Source organism: Sceloporus occidentalis, unplaced genomic scaffold (assembly GCF_023333645.1).
Source record: "Sceloporus occidentalis isolate IW3139 unplaced genomic scaffold, rSceOcc1.0.p SCAF_2, whole genome shotgun sequence".
In the NCBI taxonomy this organism is placed as follows: Eukaryota; Metazoa; Chordata; class Lepidosauria; order Squamata; family Phrynosomatidae; genus Sceloporus; species Sceloporus occidentalis.
This window is the reverse complement of record NW_028316982.1, coordinates 35106028-35129502: the sequence shown is the minus strand read 5'-3', so window position 1 is coordinate 35129502 and position 23475 is coordinate 35106028.

Below are 23475 nucleotides of genomic sequence, written 5' to 3'. Positions count from 1 at the left end.
TCTTTAACTGTGTAAATACGCAGTTTGTTTCTTCTGTACAGCACCTGAAACGAGCTGCATCCCAAAGGCTATCCTCTAACATCTGCAAAACACTGTATGGGTCAGGTACTCTAGTGATGTGATATTTTTTTTCTTGCAAAGTTTGCCTACAGATGGCTAGCAAGGTGTTTGGAGTGCTATATTTTATTACATCAGCGCCAAGATATTTCTGTAATGTTCAGAAGATTCCTCTGTGAATTCAGTGCAATAATTACTGCTGAGATAACTAGGGTAATACTACTGCTGGGAGATAATAAAACAGAGCAAATATTTCTTTGCTTTCAATGTGATTATAATTGTTTCATCTACAAGTAATCCATTACTACTATGGAGCAAACCAAGAGTTTTAGATTATCATAAAAGTGTGCTAAATTACTGGATGACATACAATGTTGACAAGTAGACTTGTACTTGCACATTGCAAATATTCCACATTCTTTCACTCCTACATGCACTCACAATGTGATCCAGATTATCACTCCATAGAACAGGTTTGAGCATGCACTGTGGACCACATGAAATGAGTAGATCCATTCCACTCTTAGATTCCATCAGTACTGAATACAGTTGTATTTAATGTTTTATTTCCAAACTGAGTTCTGTAAAAGCAAACTTCTCTCTTTCTAGTGTGGAAACAAGGATGTAGAAAAGTCACTGGGAGAAAGTGCCTCTGTGCTTCATCAAAAATATCTAAAACTGTTAAATGGTGACTAAGCAAATGTATAAACATTACACTGGAAGAAAATTTTAAGTAATTTCACTTCAATGAAATTAGTTGTACAGTGGACTGTTGCTATCTACTAGGACTTGGTCCCAGGTCCCCTGTGGATAACAAAATCCGTGGATGATCAAGTCCTATTAAATACAATGGCATAGTAAAATTGTGCAGTTTATATAAAATGGCAAAATCCAGGTTTGTTTGTTTTTTGGATTTTATTTTATTGTGTTGGAATATTTTCAAGCCATGGATAGTTGGATCCATAGATAAAGAAACTGTAGATATGCAGAATTAACTGTATAGTAATCACCTTAATGTTGAGCCGTATATAGTTATATAATTGCAAACAAAAAGTATTATTTTCTCTCTACAAGAGAGAAAAGCAATATGCACACACAGTTTTTGAATTTCTATGCATCTCTTATGAAAGATAGAGTCTAAAAACCCAATTCTTTGGTCTTGAAGCAACTGAAGTTTTAGAATTTATGATTCCTAAATTAAACAAAGAAAAAGCAATGAAAAAGAAGAAGATGAGATAAAATACAGATGTCAGTAAGCTCAATTGCTTACTGTATAAACTGAGACTGAAATAGGAGATGTTGGAAGTGACAAACTGGTCTCTCCAACTGGCATCTCAGTCTGTCATTAGTATACCATCAATACATAGGCTGCAGCTGGACAATAATGCTACTCATAAGGTTCAGTAAAAGGAAACCACTTTATTTTATTTATTTAAAGTAATGAAACTGAGCAAAAGTGAAGATCTGACACACACTAAGATTGCATCTTCCATATGCTTGTTCTTCAGCATTATGCCTGGAGCTGTTTCCCTGACCCATCACGAAAGAGTAAATATCAGTGATGTGGACATGAGTTGATTGACTCTGACTCAGGTTGGACTTAAGTCACTTCAGTGACTTGTCTTGGACTCTACTTGGCAATAAATGTTGCACTGACTCAACCCAACTTGTAAATTTGTAGTGACCAACTTGCTGGCATCATTCCCTTTGAACAACAGGCAAGACTTATCCCCAGAGCACAGGGCATGTTTCTCTGAGAGGAGCAGCAAATGTGTTAAGCAATGGGCTTGAGGTATAAGGATTCTTCTAATGCTTTATGTATCTAATCTTGCATAGTGTGGAAGGAATCTATGTAAGATCCTTATAAATTTGTCCAGTTCATTTCCAGCCTTTGCAGCAGCTACCACACTTTATCCACTTGCCTATTGGTGCCAAGTAGGAATTTGGGGGAGGATCCTAGATTAGTCTTTACATCCTCTTATCTCAACTGGCAGCTAGCAAAGTCTGGATACTTAGATAAATGATTCTTGGTGAACACCCTGAAACACCATTTTTAGAGGTAACCTTCTTGAAATGGTTTCATTTCTAAGCTATTGCTTGGAACCAAAGTTTTTTCACCCCTCTTACTTTGAAGACCATTGTGTCATTACTTGTCATTTTTCAATTTGTTAGTAGCTTCCAATTCATTTTGGAATTAAACTTGTCACACTTATTGCAGTTTGTTGTTGATTCAATAAAGATGGGTGTAGATTTAATTCCATATTATTCTCTCAAGTCTTTTTTTCAGGCTGCTGGCAATCCTTTTTATCTGCACCTTTTCTTTCTATATGATCATTTCACCCAGTCCAAATAATCAATATATATATAGCACAGTCAGTTATATTAAAAACTGCTGAGAAATCCAGAATGATAAACAACGTTGCAATCCCTCCCTTTCTTCTGGAGCAAATAAGCAACAATGGAAAAGAGTTTTTCAGGACCAAACCCCAACCTAAAATGAGACTAAAATGTGTCCTACATTTGTTTTCTTAAGAATCTTTGAAGCTGTCTGGCCACCATATACTTGAACAGCTTGCCTGAAAAGGAGATACTTGCCTGTAGTGATTTATTAATATTATTTTGTATACCTGAGTCCACTTCAGGAGAAAGTGCACCACCACATCTTTCAAAGCAGAGTCTTTCACTCTGTTTCTGGCATATTATGCCCTCTACCTACCCAGTCAATCTAACTTTGTTAGATGTGATCAGCCAAGACAGACAAAGGTCAAGCTTATATGCTGTCAGACAAACCAAGTCAAACCTTTTGTTCATAGAATCTGGCTGCAGTTACTAAAACTCATTTCAAGAACTCTGGCAAGTTAGTAATCACATATTCCCTGGACACTGTCATAACTGTGTCATCACCTTCTGGGAGAATATAAAGACTTTCATTTCAAGATACAACGCTCTGAAAGTGGTGTGAATAAGATAACTCCCCCAAAGATTTTGGATCTCAAGCAAGCACATATAGGTCTGAAACACCTGGGCCAAATGACATGGATTCCGGCTGCATTCAGGGCATAGTGTTCAGTTAACACATGCCCCAAACATGGCTAGAAGCCACTATGAGCCCACGTCATCCAGAAAAAAATGGGCTAAAAAGGGGTGGATAGAACCCGCTCCTTCTGGCGCCCCAATTCAGGACTGCAGCAATGGCCTGGATCAGGACAGAACTCTGAAGCACTCCACTCAAGACCTCCTTCCAGTTTGAATCACAGCCATTGATTCTTTGAGCACAGTTTTAGAATCAATTATGCACCCATCTCAATGTTCCAATTTGTTCCACATTTAATCAATTTTATGATCGAAATATTGTGGGGGCCCTTATCAAAGGCTTTCTGAAAAAATCCAGATAAATGACATCAACAGCATTCTCACCATCTACTCAACTAGTGACATGATTGACAAACTGTTGCTGGTTGCATTGCCATCAATATACTTGCAGACAGACTCCTGTATAATCTGGTCTAATATTTTTCCTGGTACTGAGGTCAGGATAACTGGTCTGTAGTTTCCTGGATCTTCTTTTTGGCCTTCTTTTTATTTTTTAAGAGAAGGACAATGTTTGCCATTCTCCAGTCCTTTGGGACTTCAACAGTTTTCCAAGAGTTCTCAAAAATGATAGTAAGTAATTCAGAGAATACATCATAAGTAATTTTCTTTAGAAATCTAGAATGCAGTTTGTCTGGTCCTGCAGATCTGAACTCATTTAGGTTACCTGAGTGATTTCTTACAAACTCTCAATCGATTTGCAATCCAGATCACTTGCCAAGGTCTCTGCTGCTGCATGGAAGCACAGTTCTCTTTTTTGGGGGGAAATGAAGCAAAATAGGTATTGAGTAGTCCCATTTCAGCATTTTACCATCCTTATTTAACAGTGGCCCAAGTAGAGAATGATGAAATGCTAACAGATTAATGAATTAATTAATATTAATATTTACATTCCATCCCATATCCAAACATCTCAGGATGCTATAACATAAAATCAATTAAAATAATTTAAAATAATTTAAATGTGAAATAGTAAACAATTTACAGTCTAAAATATATTAAACTAGCTAATATGCTGAAACAAATTAACAGATTTAAAACCTAGTCTATGTACAAATTAGATAAAATTATTAGACCCCTAAAGACTTAATAAACAGTCAGGTTTAGGCTTGGTATTAAAATCCAATTATGGTACAATACCAATTGGGTCTTTAATGGGAGAATATGTTCTCACATTGTGCTGTGCTTTCTGTTAACAAATACCATCTCATTCTTCATGAAAACGATCCCTTCGGTTCATTTTCTTTTTGTACCACCTGTTATTTTTTGTTCCTGCCATATCTCTTGCTTCTTATCATTTAAGTAAAGGGTGATGGTAATCACATGGCTCTGGATGTTGTTGGACCACAGCTCCTAGTGCTCCTCACTATAGGAGCACTAGTGAATACAGCCATTCTAGTGGAATGGATAGAGTATGGGAATCCTTCATTATGAATTCCTGCTTTATTATAAAACTTAACACAAGATTGTAGGAAAGTGACTAGCTCATGGTTTGGAAATGCTGATACTAAATATGGGAACCTCTTCTTAGTCTTTAGAAAATCAGTTTCATTAAGGTAATCACAGTGAATTGAAGTGATTTTGTAATGCTGGCCCACACAGATACCTAATTATTTGTATAATGCTGAAATTCTAAAAAGAAAATTCTCATAAAGAACAAGAAGCCTTTAAACACAATCCTGCATGCAGTTAGCACAGTGGGATATCCCTTGAATCCGGATGTGAAAAACTGAAGAAGTGCCTTCAAAGAAGCCTTCAATGTCCATAAATCAAATATTCAGATTACCAAAAGGGAATCCCTTAATCATTAATCCTGTATGGACTTGAAGAGATATATAGGAAACCTTTACAGTTGTCTATGTGCTTTACACAGACACATGTGTGTGTATATTCCTCTTGCATGTGCACATATGCATGCAGTCATATTAAGGATTTATTATCATGGCCTCTCTTCAGGAGCATTTCATTTTATTTTCCCACATCTGTTCTAATATTCAAATCTTTATAATGATTTTGCTGTAGTTCTAATGCTTTGCATGTCTATATATTATGCATGATGCCATGTTGCAAAATGGCTGTAACACTGGTAACTTTACTAAAACAATAAACACTAGCCCTGTGGGAACCACTGTTTTCTGTTAAGGTGGACAGAAAAACCTGTATCATTGTCACCAAGTGCACACTTGGTTCAGTCTCTATCCCTCACTTGCTCTCAATCTCCCTCCCTCTCTCTGTTGTACTGAATGCAAGGGGGAAATTAAGATTTCTTGTCAGCAACAGAGATCCAGAATCATGTACCAGATCAAATATTAATTACTGTTTAACCATAGTGGCAAAGCTTCAGTGTCTTAGTCACTCTCACCTTACTCTGTTTCCCTCATGAGTCATGATAAAGTTACAATATTTATTGAAAATATTTGGTCATGCAGCTTTTTAGCAGTCCTCCAAATCTGTTGCCTGTAGTGGGTATTTCATATAGCTCAATGGCTGAACTGGCTCTTTAAAAGAAATATTCTAATATGCATACAGTGTGTTCCATATTTCTCCATCCACTTTCAAAAAAGAGATACAAGGATTGGACAGAAAATTATAGTACAGCAATGCAAAACATACTTTAAAAGTATAGTATGCCTATTTCCCATAGGAGTCACCACAACAAATTTCCAGTTACTCATTAATTCAAAACCACATTTGCGATACAGTTTTTCTTCTTTAAAAAATATGGTTCTTGAGTTAGTTTTGTTGCTTTGGTTTTCGATTTTTAGTGCTGAAATGTTTGTGACTGATTTGTTTTGTTGTTTTATGAGAATTAAGATTTATATTGCTTCATGGTTAGCCAACAAAGATTACTGTTGTGTCCTTTCAAGTCATTTCTCACTTATAGAGACCCAAAGGTGAATGAATGTAACATGGGTTTTTCTTGGCAAGAGTTGTTCAGGGGGGACTGCCTTGGCCTACTTCTCAGGCTGAGAGTGTGTGACTAGCCCAAGATTACCCAGTGGGTATACATGGCAGAGTGGGGATTCAAACCCTGGTCTCCAGAGTCACAGTCCAGTGTTCAAACCACTGCACCACATTGGCTGTCAAACCAACAAGAATATTAAACTTAAATAATAAAAATAATAGTATGGAGGTGATTTTCTAGAAAGAAAGACCTAACAAAACCAGAGCAGTCCTAAACTAATATCCATCTAAACATCACTTTCAATGTATATTCCTTAACTTGTCCTTACACATGAAGTCTCTTGTGGTTGAGGGACCCACTAATAAAACATATCATATTGCTGCTGGGTGTTTTTGCCACAAAGAGAACAAAAAAACCACACAACATGATTTGCTATTCAATTCTTTGTTTCAAAACACTCCTGCAATTTGTGAGAGAATGAGCTTCTGAAGTCCAGGTTCAGAAGTGCCTGGATCTGCTTATTAATCCCTCAGAGGGAAAGGCTTTCATGAACTCTTCTGCCTGTTAGGCTCTCTTTCCCCACAGTCAAATGGAGAGAAAAAATTGCATGGCTAATTAATACCATAGGTTCAGACTACCACAGTTCCTATCAGTCTTCAGTGAAAGGAACAGGGGGTAGTACTTGTGTAGTGCTTGTGAATTTAACCCTGTCTTGCCCCTCAGGGAGCTTACTTGCATGCAATTTCCTTTTCAAAATATTTAACGCCAAATTGGAACACTGAAAATCAAACCATTTAAATTCTTGGTAGTAAGTCAATATCAGAGATGAAGTTTTTGCAAAAAATAGAAGCCTTCAGCACACATGCCAGATGGTCTTGATGCTTTTTTCATTTTGTGATTTTATTAATAGCTGTAGATGCATAACTCTCCCCCACACTAATTCTCTTTCTCTCATTACTGTGAACATTCATATACCCCAAAAAAGTAGTTCACTTGCACTGATGGTTGCAGGTGATGCCAGTAATTTTTGAAATTGATGTTAGAAGATCCAATTTCTCTCTTTATAGAAACCTGGGATGTACTGAATGTAAATGTTTTATAGCTCTGTAAGCAGGGAAATCCCAACTACTGGACACACAATTGAGAAAATGCTTCAAAATTTTATTATTATTATTATTTTGGAAACTTTGTTTTTGCAAAATAGTAATTTCTACTCCTGAGTTTGGTTTTTGCATAAAAATGTGTTTGTGTGTAAAACAGTATGTTGCAAAAGACACCATTAAAAAAACATTGTTTTTCACAAATTAATTTTCCCCACAAAATAGTTCAGAAATGTAAACAATATTGGAAAATGCATGATGGCTCTGTTTTTATGACACTTCCTAATACAAGTAAACCCAGTGTTAGGCAGCTGTATCCAAGATTTAAATGTTTTTTAAATTGATGTTTTCTAAAATTTTGTGTGAGAAACAAGTCTATGATTCCACTGACAGTTGGGAAATCATAGATAAACTATGGCTCTTTGACAGTCTGTTTCCAGTTGGACTTATTGGGCTAACTCACAAACATTATATTTGGACACTAGAAACTGTTTGTTTGTTTTATATGCCACCTTCCTTCCAGCAGCTATGCCTTATATCTGAGCTGACTGCTTGGTGATTGTCCAGATGCTGCAGCTTTCAGTGTTTCTCAGTATTGGCTAAGATGAATAAGGCTGTTAGAATGTGCAATCCAAAATTATTTGGAGGGCTTCTTTATTTCCACCTGACCCTGAAACCTTTTAAATTTAAGTGCCAAGCACTGCAATGGATTAGAAAATGGCCTTCAACTATCCATATCCATTCCATTCAGAATCTTGGCCCTGATAAAAATGCATCCCTGCTAGGGTAAAGTTATAGCCTCATAAATGTTCAGTGTTTTATGATGCCAACTTTGTTCATCACAAGATGACGTTCCTGTTGCTCACAGATATTTATTCTATTCACAATTTGGCAAAAGTTTGTAAAAAGATGGGGGGAAACATCCAAGTAGTAGTTTCACAGCAGGTGCTGGATCAAACAGGTCTTGTTCTTTGCCCCCTTAGGAGGCCTACATGGATCACAGGATTCCTAATACTGCCCTTCAGATGACCTGCAGTTAAATTGTGGAAGATATGCTCAGTTTCTTTCCATGGATAAACAAAGGCTATATGAGATATTTGTATAAGTATGAACAGGGAGTGATTTGTTTTTTCTGTATGTGCAGCTTGCCTATGGAGTTGATTGAAAATGGCATGAAGTAAAGTTTTGCCTAACAGATACTTATACAAGCATTTTGATTTAAACATTACATGTCAACATTTTTACTTTGATCTTCACCCAAATGTACTGGATACAGCAGCCTCAGGAAGGCAAAAATAAGATGAGAAACTAAGTAAATTTTACCAGCTCAAAAATTCACAGTGTTAATACAGTAGGAGAAGGATCTTCAGTTATTTTCAAAGACATGAAAGGAAAGGAAACCCTACCCTGCAGACTTTAGACCTCATCCATCAACTTCAAGGTGCAATCTGCAGTCTTTATGTCCATATATAATAATTTCATATGAGTGAAATTGTATAAGTATTATAAGAGAGCCAGTGTGGTGTGGTGGTGTTGGACTACGATTCTGAAGACCAAAATTTGAATGCCCACTTGGCCATGGAAACCCAATGGGTGATCTTGGGCAAGTCATGTTCTCTCCACCTCAGAGGAAGGTAAGGCCAAATCTCCCTCAGAACAAATCTTGCCAAAAAACAACAGCACCCTGTGATAGGTTCACTTTAGGGTGATCATAGGTTGGAAATGACTTGAAAGCACACAGTAATAGGCAGTATAACTCCGAAGAAGCAACTTACACTCAAATTGCATTTCAGTTATAAACAATTCTGTATGACCTTGAGCAAACCAGTAGGTTTTTTAGGTTCCCTACTTTTACCCCACAGGTTAAAAAAAACAAAACATTCCAGATACTTTTCCACATTAGAAGACTGTAGGGTCTCCACTTTTACCACCTCTTCCGCAAAATGTGGGAACCTCCACCAGTCCTATCACTGCCACTAAATACAATGGCACCACATATGGGCGACTTCTAGCTCCACTACTAATATACCAAAGTTACTGCCATCCCTTCGGCCATTGCTGCAACCACAGACATCATGTGTGGAAATTCTAAAACTATTAGAATTCAAAAACTAATAAAACTACATATTGTAGTGTTCCTGATTGTTCTTGTGTATAATAAAAAACTAATTTAGTAAACAAAAGTTCAACATACAGTTAAAGCTTGCTTATTTAATATAGCCAGCCCTCTGTATCTACTAATTCTGCACTGATTCAATCATCCATGGCCTGAAAGTATGCCCCCCCCCAAAAAAAATTCCAAAAGCAAATTACATTTTGAAAATGTTTATAAATAGCAATATTAATAGCAATATAATTTTGCCATTTATTTAAGGGACACCATTTTTTCTATGCCATTATATATGATGGGACCTGAACATCCATGGATGTTGGGGGAGGGGGGGTGTTTGGTGGATCCTGAAACCAAACCCCAGAAGATACCAAGGATCCATTGTACATCTAAATCCCAATGACTTTTAACACATCTTAATCTTAGCTGAACTTAACTAAGGGCCACCCCTGATGGGGCAGCTTAACGCCACCCTTTTGAACACCAGGCTGGGGCTGCAGCAACCACATGCCACACTCCAACCTGGCTTTTTGCTGGCACAAAAAGAAACAGCAAAATGCAATTCCTTTTTGAGTCAGCAAAAAGCCGGCTTTTACACTGCCACTGCAGCTTTCCAGCGCTCCTGTGGCTTGAAACGTATAAACACCGCACCACCAGAGCACCCCAAAGCTGCCAGCCATGTGGTCAGGCAGGCAGCATGACACTGGCTTGGGAGCAGAATTAGAGCATGTGGCATCTAAACACTGTGCTCTGATGCTGCCCCCAAGCCGGCGCAAAGGGGCGGTCTGTTTCAGCCTAACTGTCCTGAACTACCAGTAATTCTCTTCTCTTCTTGCAACTAATTGTCATATGCTGGCCTTTTTAATATCCCATTCAAACATTTAGCCAATCACTGGTCACCCCAACATTCTATGTTTCCACACCTCCCAGGATATTATCACTTATTTTATGACTCATGTATAAGTCTAGAAATTTTAGTCAAAAAATTGACCCAAAAATCCTGGGTCAATTTATCCATGGGTCAATGTAAGTACTGCACTTTAACTCTTATTCATATAAGAACGTAATCATCCCCTTTCTCTGAAGACAGTGGTAAAAGGCGAGTGCTTAGTCCATCCTGGGAACACCAAAAAGATGCATGGATCTCTTCTACTCTTTCATCCATCCAGCTTTTAGGATGAGCATAAATAATTATGCCTGCCAGAATTTTCTAAGTTCTTTGGCATCATTTTCCTTTGCATCTTCCTTACATCCTTTGTGACATGCCCCTACATTTTACCCTCAACTTATCCACGGGACATATCAAAATCCATAATTTTGGCCCCCAAATCTGTCCTCGACTTATACATGAGTTCAACTTATAGTCGAGTATATATGGTACTATCCATCACATGAATAGCCATATTTTACCACAATTACTCTGCTAAAGGCAGCGATGTATTATTTTAATGTCCACAACATCACAGTGACTTTCTTTGCTTCTTTCTTTCATTTAGTCTCAAAGGTGCTACAAGATATCTGTACATACTGATTCCACAGACTAATACAGCTATATCTTTGAATGACTTTCTAAATTATTGTGTATTTTTCCATTGTTCATGGCAATTGTTTTAATTAATTGCAAACCTTTGATTCCTAACGTGTTCTTATCAATAGTTTCTATAATGAGGAAGGTCTTGATACACAACAGTGGAAAATAATATATAGTGCATGATTCTGCATCCATTGAAACCAATGGCACTAATCCTACTGATGTTAATATAGCCATTTAGCAACAGCAACAACAAAAACAGACAGATAATAAACACGCATCAGGTTGAAGAGTTCATATTGGAATATACTATAGAACAAGGGAAATTAACATTCACAGAAAAGCTCCTCATTTCTGTTATAAATATTGTAGCAAGATAAAAAAGATAGCACATTAATCCATTTTCATAATAAAAAAATGTATGAGGAATTAGAAGTAAGACCATAGTGAGCCATCATTATGAAAATGGTAAGGACTCGATTTAGACTGCTCATTTGCAATGTGGGGTTTTTTTTTACATTTTTGTCCAGTTACAAATGAAAAGCGAATCTAGACATAGTTTTAATTCAAAGGATCATATAATGTATTTCATTCTTCTTTTAATGTTACCTTTAGAATGTATGGATTAATAGTAAAATCTTTAAAAAGGACTATTAATTCAGAAATTAATCCTATATTGTTCATTGAGGCTTAATCCCTTCAAGTGAGTTTAGGATGGCTGTCCTAAAAGCAGATAAAAGATGTGTTTCCGTGTCCTCAGTTACATTCTGTTCAGCAGTTCAAGCAGAGGGAAATTAGATAGTTTCCTTTCAAATTAGGCCAGACTTAATTTGTCCTATCTCCAATGTATTATCTTTATAACTGTGCAAACTATTTCTTAACAAGTTTGAATTAGTACAAAACTAATTACACTCTTACCTCGGGTTACGAAATTAATCCGTTCCGCCGCCATTTTCGTAACCCGGAAGTCTTCGTAAGCCGAGAAAGCCATAGGCGCTAATGGAGAGAAGCCGCGATTTGGTGCGAAATAGCGCCGAAAAGCACCAAAAGGTTATTCGTAACCCGGAATAACCTTCGTAACCCGGAAATATTTTTTATTTTTATTTTTTTTCGTAACCCGAAAATTTCGTATCCCGGTGCATTCGTAACCCGAGGTAAGAGTGTACTCTTATCAAATGTTACTATGAAAATTATAATTTTAATGAAATCAAACGCTTTAATGAATTGGTATTAGGCATGGGAATCTATTCAGATCTTCTTTTTTGTACTACTTTAGCAATGTTGGAACATGTGTTTTGTAGATGTTAACTTCAAGATAATACATTTTTATAAATATAATAAGCTTCTATTAATGTATAACCCTGGCACATATTCATATTCTATGTACTTCCCCTTCCCTTTTTGTATTTTTCTTCATTCTCTCTTAAGTAATCTTTAGTAATCTCATATATATGTGTGTCTGTGCGCACGTGTCTGTGTCTCTGTGTGTTCTCCATATAGCCTATACACACATGCATGCACACATACACACACATCCCTCCTCTGTCTTCCCATGTCTACTTACTCTATATACTTGTGTATAAGTCTACAAATTTTAGCCAAAAAATTGACATAAAAAGCCTGATTTTACTTATCCATGAGTCAATGTTAAGTACTATACTTTAACTTTTTTTTTAAGGAACCATCCAATGAGGAAAGGCAAGAGTGTAATCTGTCCTGGAAGCACTGGCCCCCTCTAGTCTCTCATCCATCCAGCCTTTAAGGTGAACACAAACAGTTATGCCTGCTGGAATATTGTAAGTTCATTGGCATTGTTTTCCTTTGCTTTATCCTCTAGAGCCTTTGTTACATGCCCTTAAGTTTTACCCACAACTTATCCATGGGTCATATCAAAATCCATAATTCTGGCCCCCAAACCTGATGTCGAGAAATTCAGCTGATTGTGTCCTTTATTTTTGTTACAGGTTGTGCCAGAAGTGACTACAGTGTAAGATGGAAAAGATTGAGACTCGCAGCATGATAAAGTTCCTCCATTTGAAGGGTAACAGTGTCTGGCAAATTCATGATGAGATTATGGTAGTTTATGGAAACAATTGCTCATCTTATGACACTATTGTGAGGAGCAAAAGGAATTTCCAAACTGATCACATGTCCCTCACAAATGAGCCAAGACCTGGAAGACCATCACTGATGGACAATACGGCCAGAATGAAGAAAGTGAAGTGTTTAATCCTGGAATACTGACAAGCAACCATCCAAATGATCATGAATGAAACTTTCTCAGTTATAGTAGCATGTGGAAAATTATCCATGACAAACTGCACATGTCTGAAGTGTCTGCACACTGGATTCCATGTTTGGTAACCCCTTTCCAGAAACAAACACAGTGTGACCTTTCAAGACTGATGTTTAGGCTGTTGAATAAGAATGAAGAGGATTTTTTTAGTTGTCTGGCAACTGTGGATGAATTTTGGATCAATCAATATGATTCAGAAACCAAAACCAAGAGCATAGAGTGGAAGCATGCCAGTTCCCTTCCCCAAAAAAATGCAAAGGTGCAAAAGTCAGCAGGGGAGGTCATGCTCTCAGGTTTTTGGGGGGATTATCATCCAGTCATTTCACAGATTACCTTGCAAAGGGACAAACCATCACTGGCACATACTACAGCAATCTTCTGGACAAGTTGCAAGATGCTTTGAAAAAGAAACACCATGGTATGCTTCAAAACTGAGTTGAAGACTATATTGTTCAGGGAAGCATTCCCAGGCATTGTGTGATTGTTTATCTGATTGTTATCTGATATTTGATTTGATATTTGATGTTTTTAAATTTGTTGCCTACTTATTTTTATCTAATTCTATTTTGTGTTATCTATTGTTTGATGTGTATTTTGTAGAATGTACGCCACTGGCAGGTTTCGTTTGATTGTTTGTATGTACAGCACTGTGTAAATCTACAGCAGTAAATAAATAAATAAATAAATAAATAAATAAATAAATAAATAATTAATATGCTCTCCAGAGGCATTTGTCTCCTAGCTGACAATGCACCAGCTCACTTATCTCAATAGATACTATCACCTTGTCCTGCAGTGACAAAGCAGAAATGTACAAAACTGTACCATGAGAATGTCTGCAAACTCTACAGAATCTGTGTAGAATCTTGTGATAGTTACCATCAGTTGAAAAAAAAGAAAGATTATTTTTAGTAATTCCTTCTCATCAAAGACTACTGGAAGCTCTATTTCTACAGGGCACATTAGAATCTAAAATAATTATTAGCACCATCTTCAAACTACTAGTCCCAAGAATCTTTGAGGGGTTTTGCTGTGGCACTTAGGAGCATATATAGGAGCAGAGAGATCTCCAAACATAAAAATTCTATGTAAAAGTTTCCTTTTTAAAAGCTATATCAGCAGTTATGAGCTTTTGACTAGATGTCAGCATGCCCTTTGGCATTTCAAAGCACTGATGGCAGGGCTTAGTACAAACACCCAGACATTTCTCGTATCACAGACAGCATATGGACTTTGCAAATTTTCATATTAGTATGAGCAGAAGCATATTTTAGACAACCTATCCACCCACATTTATAAATGTGTGTGTGTGTGTGTGTGTGTGTGTGTGTCTGTGTGTGTGTGTGTCTGTGTGTGTCTGTGTGTGTGTGTGTGGTTTCAAAAGAAAACATGTCTGCTGGATGCACATTGTGACTCCGTAGAGAAAAGATCTATACAAAAGACAATGCTAAATTAGTATTTCTCAATATTACTATGGCCAGCCTGCAATTCCAATTTGTTGGGGAAATGGTTTGATGATACCAAAACTGAAAATCTACAATTACATCATACATTTCATCATGCAACTTTTACAAGGTGATCTGGCTGCTTTTAAGATATTTTGGTTGACATCTTGGAAATGCCCACATTTTTGTGAGAATTACCCCCATAAATTTTTCTTTAGCAATCTTGTCTCATAGAAAAATCAAAAATCTTTGAGACTTGTTCAGAACTGGAAAAAAAATTCTGTACTAAACAGAAGAGAGCCCAAGAATTCAGAACTTCTCCTATCCCTGTAATAAGGGAATACATTCGCAGTGACTTCACGAAAGATTAACTGAAATCACAACGTCTATCATTCCATTTGGTGCCCATATCCTACAGCTGTGATGTCTTTGTACTTTCTTAATTTATTTAAAAGTTTGCATTTAGAGCCAGATAGGAAATTTCTTAGAAAAGCAAATGCCTTTCGCATTAGCTATTCAGGCCAAGTAGGAAGAACAGAAGAACATATCACTTTGTATTAGATAGATCATGTGGGAGACCAATTGCTCAAGTATGGAGTCTAATAATAGCATGTCTTTTAGTTACTTCTAGGGTATCATTATTAAAATGTCAACAATTTTAATCATGGTTGTCTTTAGCAAATACCATAAATATTAAATTACGTGATTAATATATCAGAGTTTATTACCTTATGTCAGATGGAGTGGGTGTGTAATAAATCAGTCCTTAGCATTAGAAATAGTTGGAAGTAAATGTCATTCCAAACCACTGTGGTTGTTCTGCTGAATGTATTCCTAAACTGAAATATAATCTTCAGAGTTTCAGCATACTCTTGCTTTGTACTGTAATAAAAAGGTGTCTCACCTACAATTTAGCCATTGTGCTAATAATGCAATCAAGTAGTGGATGGCTACATATTTCATCCCTGATCATTAAGGCTGTATATCCGCAAGGAACTGAGCTTTAAGTATGGAGCCCTGAAATAACCCAGCAGAACATTTCAAGTTTTCTGAAACTTATATATCTATAGACAGAAAATGTAAAAACTCGAGTACAAAATTGTTATGAATATTATATACCTACCTTTCCTCAATAAGCCCAAGTCACCTACCAACGTAAATTAAAACAACAGCAGAAAAATCCTACTTAGCAGAGTAGTGGAGGTCCCTGGTAAAGCCATAGCTGTCTGCACCCAGAACCCTGATAGCTCAAAGGTGATGTAGGGTTTGTTGTTTTCCAGATATTTTTTTATCAGCATATTTTATTCAGAACTTTTTGAGAGCTTAAAAATCATTTTCCTAGCACTGCAGTTCCCCGATCCCTCAGCTTTAATTCCTGCCACCTTAGGTCCCATATTGGGAGAAAGGGAGGAAATAAATACAAAAATAAGTACATACATGCACAAATGAATAAGTAAATAAATTCTCCCTCCCACTGAAATCAAGTTGAGGGAAATTAACAATGGCTGCATCCACACTGTAGAAATAGTCCTGTTTGACACCACTTTAACAATGCTATAGAATACTGGGAACTATAGTTTGTTATAGCACTAGAGCTCTTTCACTTGTTGTTATTAGCTGTCCTGTGTATGGGACATCACCATGTCCCTCATCCTCCACTGTTCTGCTTGGCTCTTGTAGAGTCAGGCCTGTGAGCTATCTGACTGAGTATAGCCATCTGGCCTGCAGACTTCCTCTCTTTCTGCTGACTTCTACCTTTCGAAGCATTATTGTCTTTTCCAGTTATTCCTCTGTTCTCATGATGTGGCCAAAGTCCATGATGTTTTTGTTGGAAGATTTTTACATTCTCTTCCCCCTCCTTTGATTGATAGGGATTTCCTGCATGCAACCTCCCCCTCTCTCATTCAAACTAACCATGTGATTTAGGCTACTCTCCCTTTGGGACTAAGTGGTTGTACAGACCAGCGTTATACACCATCCTGTATATGACACATGCCCCAATGCTGCCCTAAAGCCACCATCACGCTGTGTGCCCTACCACATAGCAGGCAGTGTCACTGCGCTCCTTTGGCACTGCGTCCAGATGACACAGCGCCAAAAGTAGTGACAGAAAGTGCTGCGGTGGCGGCAAAGGCACCTTTTCCCCAGCATGAAAAGGAGTGGCATTTTGCCATTCCTTTTAGCATCAGGGAAAGGCTGGATTGGGCCCGTGGCATGTAGGCCACTCCAAAGGGGCAGTCTGTTTTGCCCCTAACACACATTCTGTCAAGATTTTATCCTGAACTTTTGGTCATCCATCTTCCTCTTCTCTCAACTTTCTTTGGAAAGATGGTGAGATAAATATTTCTTCTTAGCCTGAACTGTTCACTAGCTAGATTAAGATATAGCTTTTATGTATATGTATATATATTAAAGCCATTGATAAACTTTTGTTTTGAACTACAGGCTACTTTTGTTTGTTGTTTTTAGAGTCAGTCTCAGTTCTTAGGGAAGCATAGGGGCAATCCAGATTGTCCTAAAGGGATGGGCTGGAGGTGCCCAGTTTACCTCTGGAGGGACGCTGCAGCAGCCAAACTGTGTGGCATCCCTCCAGACCAAAAAGAACCCAGAAAAAACAGGTTCTTTTTGGCATGTCAAGATGACATCACCAGTATGCCACTGGTGCACTGTGACTCAAGTGAGGTGCCAGGTGGTGCAGATGTGGCACTGTGCTTGTGTCATGCACACGTGCCACGTATGGACAACACCATGTAAAGATGACGCCATCCATACGTATTAGGGTTCCAGAGCGTGAGGTTGCTGTGCACTGTCGAAGCTTAATTTTGGTGCCTGCACGGCACTTTCTGTCTGTCTGTTTCAAGCCCTGGCTAGACAAAAGCAGATTTCTGCTACTCTGACATTTTTGACATTTAATATTTTTTGTTTCCTTGCCAAAGGCTGAAGCCTTAGGAAACTTAAATTACCCTACAGTTTTCTGCTAGTAGTATGGTGTCATCTAAGTCTAAACTTGAAGTCTAAACCTTCTTCTAAGTCTAAATCTTCGTCTAAGTCTAAACGTGCTCTTCATATGATATTTCTTCATGCAAGTTGAACAAGTAGGGTGATAGCCTTGCCTGATCTCCTTGCCAATTGGGAACCATTCTGTTTCTCCATATTCTGTTCTAATAGTTGCCTCTTGCCCTAAGTACATGTTTCTCATCAGGTTTATCAGATGTATTGGCACTCTCCTGTCTTTGAGAGTGTTCTATAGTTTTTCATGATCTATATAGTCAGTGGTTTTGCTGTAGCCTATAAAGTAGATGCTGTTTTTCTTTTGGAATTACTTGGTACCCTTCATTGGCCATCACATGTTGCTATGTGGTCCCTAGTGGCTCTGCCTTTCTTGAATTCCACTTACATCTCTGAAATTTCTCTCTATACAATTATAGTGCTATATTCCTCTTGTCATGGTTTCATCCTATGGAATTCTGGAATTTGTACTTTAGAGATGGGTATTCTCAGCTAGAAAACTCTAGTGCCTCACCAAACTATACACCCCAAGATTCCATGGGATGTTGCCATGATAGTTAAAGTGGAATTATAGTGCAATGATTATGTAGTATGAAATGATTGTGTGGTATGAAATGATTATGTAGTATGAAAGGATCCAAGAATTGGAAACTTGCCTAAGTTCACACTTTCCCTTGGAAGAGAGGTCTTAAAAAAATCAGAGCACCAAAACCTTTGGAGGCTCATTAGGACTGAAATGAGTAGGGACAGGTTATTGCTTTGCTCTCTCTCTTAATGAAAAATGCCTGAGAGCCAGAAGCACTAGGAGGAAGGTCTCAGAGGAGGGCCTGGAAGAAGCTGAACAGCACCTATTTCAAGATCTGTTCCCCAAACTCTAAAACATTTCATCAATGAAAAGTTGCATATATGTGGCTAAGCAACATCAGTGTGTGCTCAAGATGGCAAAAGTTATTAATAAGGATGAACAGGCAAGCTAGGAAAGTTTGCAAGAGACTGTTTTGAGCCTACTAAGAAAAGCAAGATTCTGTCCACTCCTCTCTACTTTCTCATGCTGTGTTAACTGAGTGCAAATTCATTTTGTACTCTGAACTCAGTTTACATAAACTGAAGTAAGCTGAGGACCAAGGAAGAAAGTTGGAATAGGTGTATCACTAAGTGGGTGCGGGGGATGCGGACTATCCCAGATGACAACCTAAAGGGGGGTGATACCACTGGTCCCCAAGCATCTGCCTTTTGGCAGAAAAAGGCTGTGACATTCACCTGCATCCCTTTAAAACACTGGAGATGGTGAGAGTGGAATGAGCTTCAGTGGGAGGAGAAAAGAGAGGTCTCAGGGTGTGTTTTTTTTAATTATTATTTTAAATTATTATTTTAAATTTAAATTTTATTATCAAGTTTTCACTTTAACCACATGAAACTATGCATATATAAATACGTATATTTATATTGTATGACTTTGTAGTTTAATGATATAATTTTAATTTTTCTAGTTGTTTATGTCACAAATATTGCCATTACATTCTATGAGACATGGAAATTACAATTTATGAGTAACATTAATACAAAACATTACTAAGGATTCTGTATGGTGTGGTATGGGAGGAGGTCATGGTGTGGGGGGTGAGACCATGAGTTACCACACTGGGTAACACCAACCGTAGTGACTGTATGGGGTGCTGTTGTGCTTCCCACAGAGTGGGAAGAGGACATTTTAAAAGCAACTGGAAAAGTGGGACAACATAGAATTAATCAGGACTGTCCCTGCTGGTTTGGGACAGTTGGACATGCCCTCTACCAGAATTCTGACATTCTGGAGTGGGGATAAATTGTGCATGATGTGCATGTTAGCAGCCACAATGAAAGACAGATAATGAACTCTGAGAGTGCCATCCATGTGCCTGAGTACTCACAAAAACCTGCAACCAGCTCTGACAAATCCTTACTATTGCCCTGCTTTGAATCCCATTTTCTCTACTCTTCTCCTTTAGTCTTTGAATCCCATTTTCTCTAATCTTCTCCTTTAGTCTTGGGAGGTAAGAGATGGGGGAATTGACTAAAAGCAGGCCTCTTCCACCCCTTCCTTGCATGAATCAAGCACTGAAACAAACTATGCTGAAATTTAGCATAGCATTTAGGTTGGTGGGGTTATCCCTCATCCTCACAAAAATTAATGGATGAATGATAGAGCAGTGGGGTTATAATTTTTAACTAAGGAAGAAAATTGAAAAATATTTTTCAGAGGCAATTTTACCTTTCATTATATGGTTTAATTTTCTAAATGGGGGATCAGATTAAGCAATTCCATGCAAGTCTGATTTTCTACCTACTGTCATCTAAATAGTACTTAGTTCTAAAATGTTAACAAGCACATTTGTGTCCTAAATTATTTAACCAAATGTAATGGCTCCAGATTGCATTTTTGTAGGCTTCTCTCAAAACCGTCACTATTTATCATACATGGACTCTCTGTCTTTTTTCTACTCAGAAGCACAGCATGAAAAAACTTCATTTCACATTGAAACATCACTATGTGAAACAGTGAGATGAAATGAGTCACAGAAGGAGAGTTTGTGTTATACTCCGGTAAACAGTTGGTCTATGAGAATGATAGTATTTTATGCTGCGACTGATATGTCAATTGCGAGTCCTAAGATATGAATGATCTGAAAGCAGGAGTTTCACTTATATTGGACTGTATGCATCTGAAAGATTACAGGTAACATAGTGATTCCTGCTGAGAGGGCATAGCACAGGTCAAATCTAGGAGTTCATATAGCAATGCAATAGGTTCTCAAAAAATTATACCCTGTAATAGTGCTGCTGATAGAAAGCCCTTGAGGCACTGCTAGCGAATTCATATGTGTGTATACAGAAGACATGATTGAGCTTCATTATGAAAGTAACCTCTCTAAATAAAAGCTAGTTCCCAACATTCCATCACAAACTACCATGACAGAGAAACAGAACCCAGAACAGATGGGACTGTGCAGATAAGGGCAGACTTGATGGAGTACATATTTAGATGTTCCAGTGTATACATTAATAATTCCTTACAATTTTTCCTGTGAAAAGTAAAGCCTTTTGCTTGCAATACTAGGGCTGTACAAATGATCCTTGTATATTCAATGAGGGGGTATGTCTTTTGACATCAGTCTTGAGAAAAACAGATACTCCTTCATTTAAGTAATGTACTATATCAACATTTTGAGTGGTTATGCAAAACTAAAATGTTTTTAAAAATAAGGAGTTATTGATAATAATAATAATAAAAAGGATGCATGTATCACAAAGTCAATGCTTCAAGACACCTGAAACTTGGAATGCACGCTATGGGCATTCTTTGGGGTTATTTGATTCATTAAATATATTAATTATGTATATGTTTTAAGCCTGCAGTATCATTTTCAGTCACTAGGTGGCAAACTGACCTAAACAAATTAATAGTTTGTAATGGGATCTTGTAGCACTATTGAGAAAAACTGAAGGAAAGATGATGGTAGCAGAAGTGGACTTGTATCTACTTCCTCAGACGCTAATGCTACCAGCATTTTTCTTTCAGTCAATCTCAAAGGTGCTACAAGACCTACCATCAAGAATAGTTCCTAAAGCCATAGGGACAACTCCAAATGGTAATTATATTGTTTCCCCTTTCCTCTTCAAATGAGGATACCCTTCTCTCAGGGAGTTACAGGGTATACTGTGGTAGTGAAATACCAAGGGGTACCACAGCAATCACTTCATCAGGCAGTACAAGGGCAATGTATGCAGCCTAGTCAGTATTTTAACATTTCTTGAAAGCTTTTTTGGGTTAAATTAAGCACTATTTCAAACTATGTTTAAAAAAGTACTTTTGCTTGTAATCTTTAAAGAACATATGCTTACTTCTAGTAAAGTAACATTTTACTGTACTACTTAAACAAGGTCATGTCAACCTTTATGTTTTTCTCTTTGACAGAGGTAGACTAACAAGCACCATTCATTATTTCTAAAAAGTTTATACTTGTTACAACTAAAGTATGTTTTATAGTTCTGAAAATGGTAAATCAACATGTTTGTTATTCAAAATTAAACACACAACAAAAAGTACCAACACTGTCACATTTGCTGCTGTAAAATATTAAAAAGAAAACCTTGCAATGAAGGCAAAATCTCTCTCCACACACTATACTAAATGGATGAGCTGTCATGACAGGATTAAATTCTGCCAAACAGTGAACATATTTTTGCATATATAATACACACAGGTATGCAACATCCTCTTGGACTGGGGGACTTGTGAGCCTCCAGATATTGTTGTACTGGAATTGAACAGTGAACATACAATCATAGAATCATAGAGATGGAGCTGAAAGAGACCACAAGGGCCATGCAGTCCAACCCCTTCTCATGCAGAAATACACAATCAAAGTACTCTCAACAGATGGCCATTCAATTTTTGTCTAAAAACCTCCACACTCTGAGACAGTGTATTCCACTGTTGAGCTTGTCTTACTGCAGGAACATCTTCCTAATGTTTAGGTAGAATCTCCTTTCCTGTAGTGTGAGCCCATTGCTCTATGTGTCCTCATCTCTGAAGCAGCAGAAAACAAGCTTGTTCCATCTTCAATATGACATCCCTTCAAATATTTAAACATGGCTAACATATCACCTCTTAAGCTTCTCTTCCCCAGGCTAAACAAAGCCAGCACCTTAAGCCTCTCCTAATAGTCCATGGTTCCCAGACTATTCACTATTTTAGTAGCCTTTCTCTGGACACCCTCCAGCTTATCAACATCCTTTTTGAAATGTGGTGCCCACCTGGATTCCAGGTGAGGCCTGACCAAAGCAGAATAGATTGGTACTATTACATAACTATTCTTGTATTGATGCAGCCTAGAACCACACTGGCCTTTTTTAGCTGCTGCATCACACTGCTGACTCATGTTCAACTTGTGGTCTACTAAGACTTAGATTCTTTTCACATGTACTGTTGTCAAGCCAGGTATCCCCCATCCTATATCTGTACATTTTGTTTTTTTCTCCCCAAATGTAGTACAGTCGGCCCTTCTTATACACGGATTTAAGCATACACGGTTTGAAAATGTTCCAAAAAAGTATAAATTTACCTTGATGTTCCATTTTTTATTAGGGACACCATTTTGCTATGTCATTATACTTAATGGGACTTGAGCATACACGGATTTTGTTATACACGGGGGATCTTGGAACCAAAGCCCAGCGTATAACAAGGATACACTGTACCTTACATTTTTTTCCTATTGAAATTCATTTTGAATTTTGATCTTGTCCTCTGGGGTATTAGCTATTCTTCCTAATTCAATGTCATCAGCAAATTTGATAAGCATGCCCTCTATTCCTTTATCCAAGTAACTTATAAAGATGTTGAATAGCACTGAACCCAGGACAGGACTCTGTGGCAAAATGCAGAACCCTGTGGCAAAATGGAGTGCAAAATCCAATTTAGTCCCAGTCCAAACCCTCTCAAGGCTCAGAACATTTATTCTCTCCTGAAGCTGTCTCAGGTCCTTTCATTATCTGAGGGTTATTTCTTGTTATTGGCATTAGGTCAACTTCAACTTATGGTGACCCTATGAATGAGGGATTTCCAAGAGACCTGGACATCAACTGCCCTTCAAAGGTCTTGCAAACTCAGAGCTGTGGCTTCCTTGATTTAATCACTCCACCTGTAGTGTAGTTCTTCATTTTTCCTAATGTCTTCCATTACTGTGAATTGCCTTTTCAAACAAATTGTGTCATCTAATTATACATCAAAAGAATAGCCTCATGTTTAGCTTCTAGTAAGAGTTCAGGCCTGATTTGTTCTAGACTCATTTATTTCTCTTTTTAACAGTCTATGATAGCCACAGAATTTTTCCCCAGCACTACATTTCAAAAGAGTATATTTTCCTTCTATCAACTTTATTCATAATCC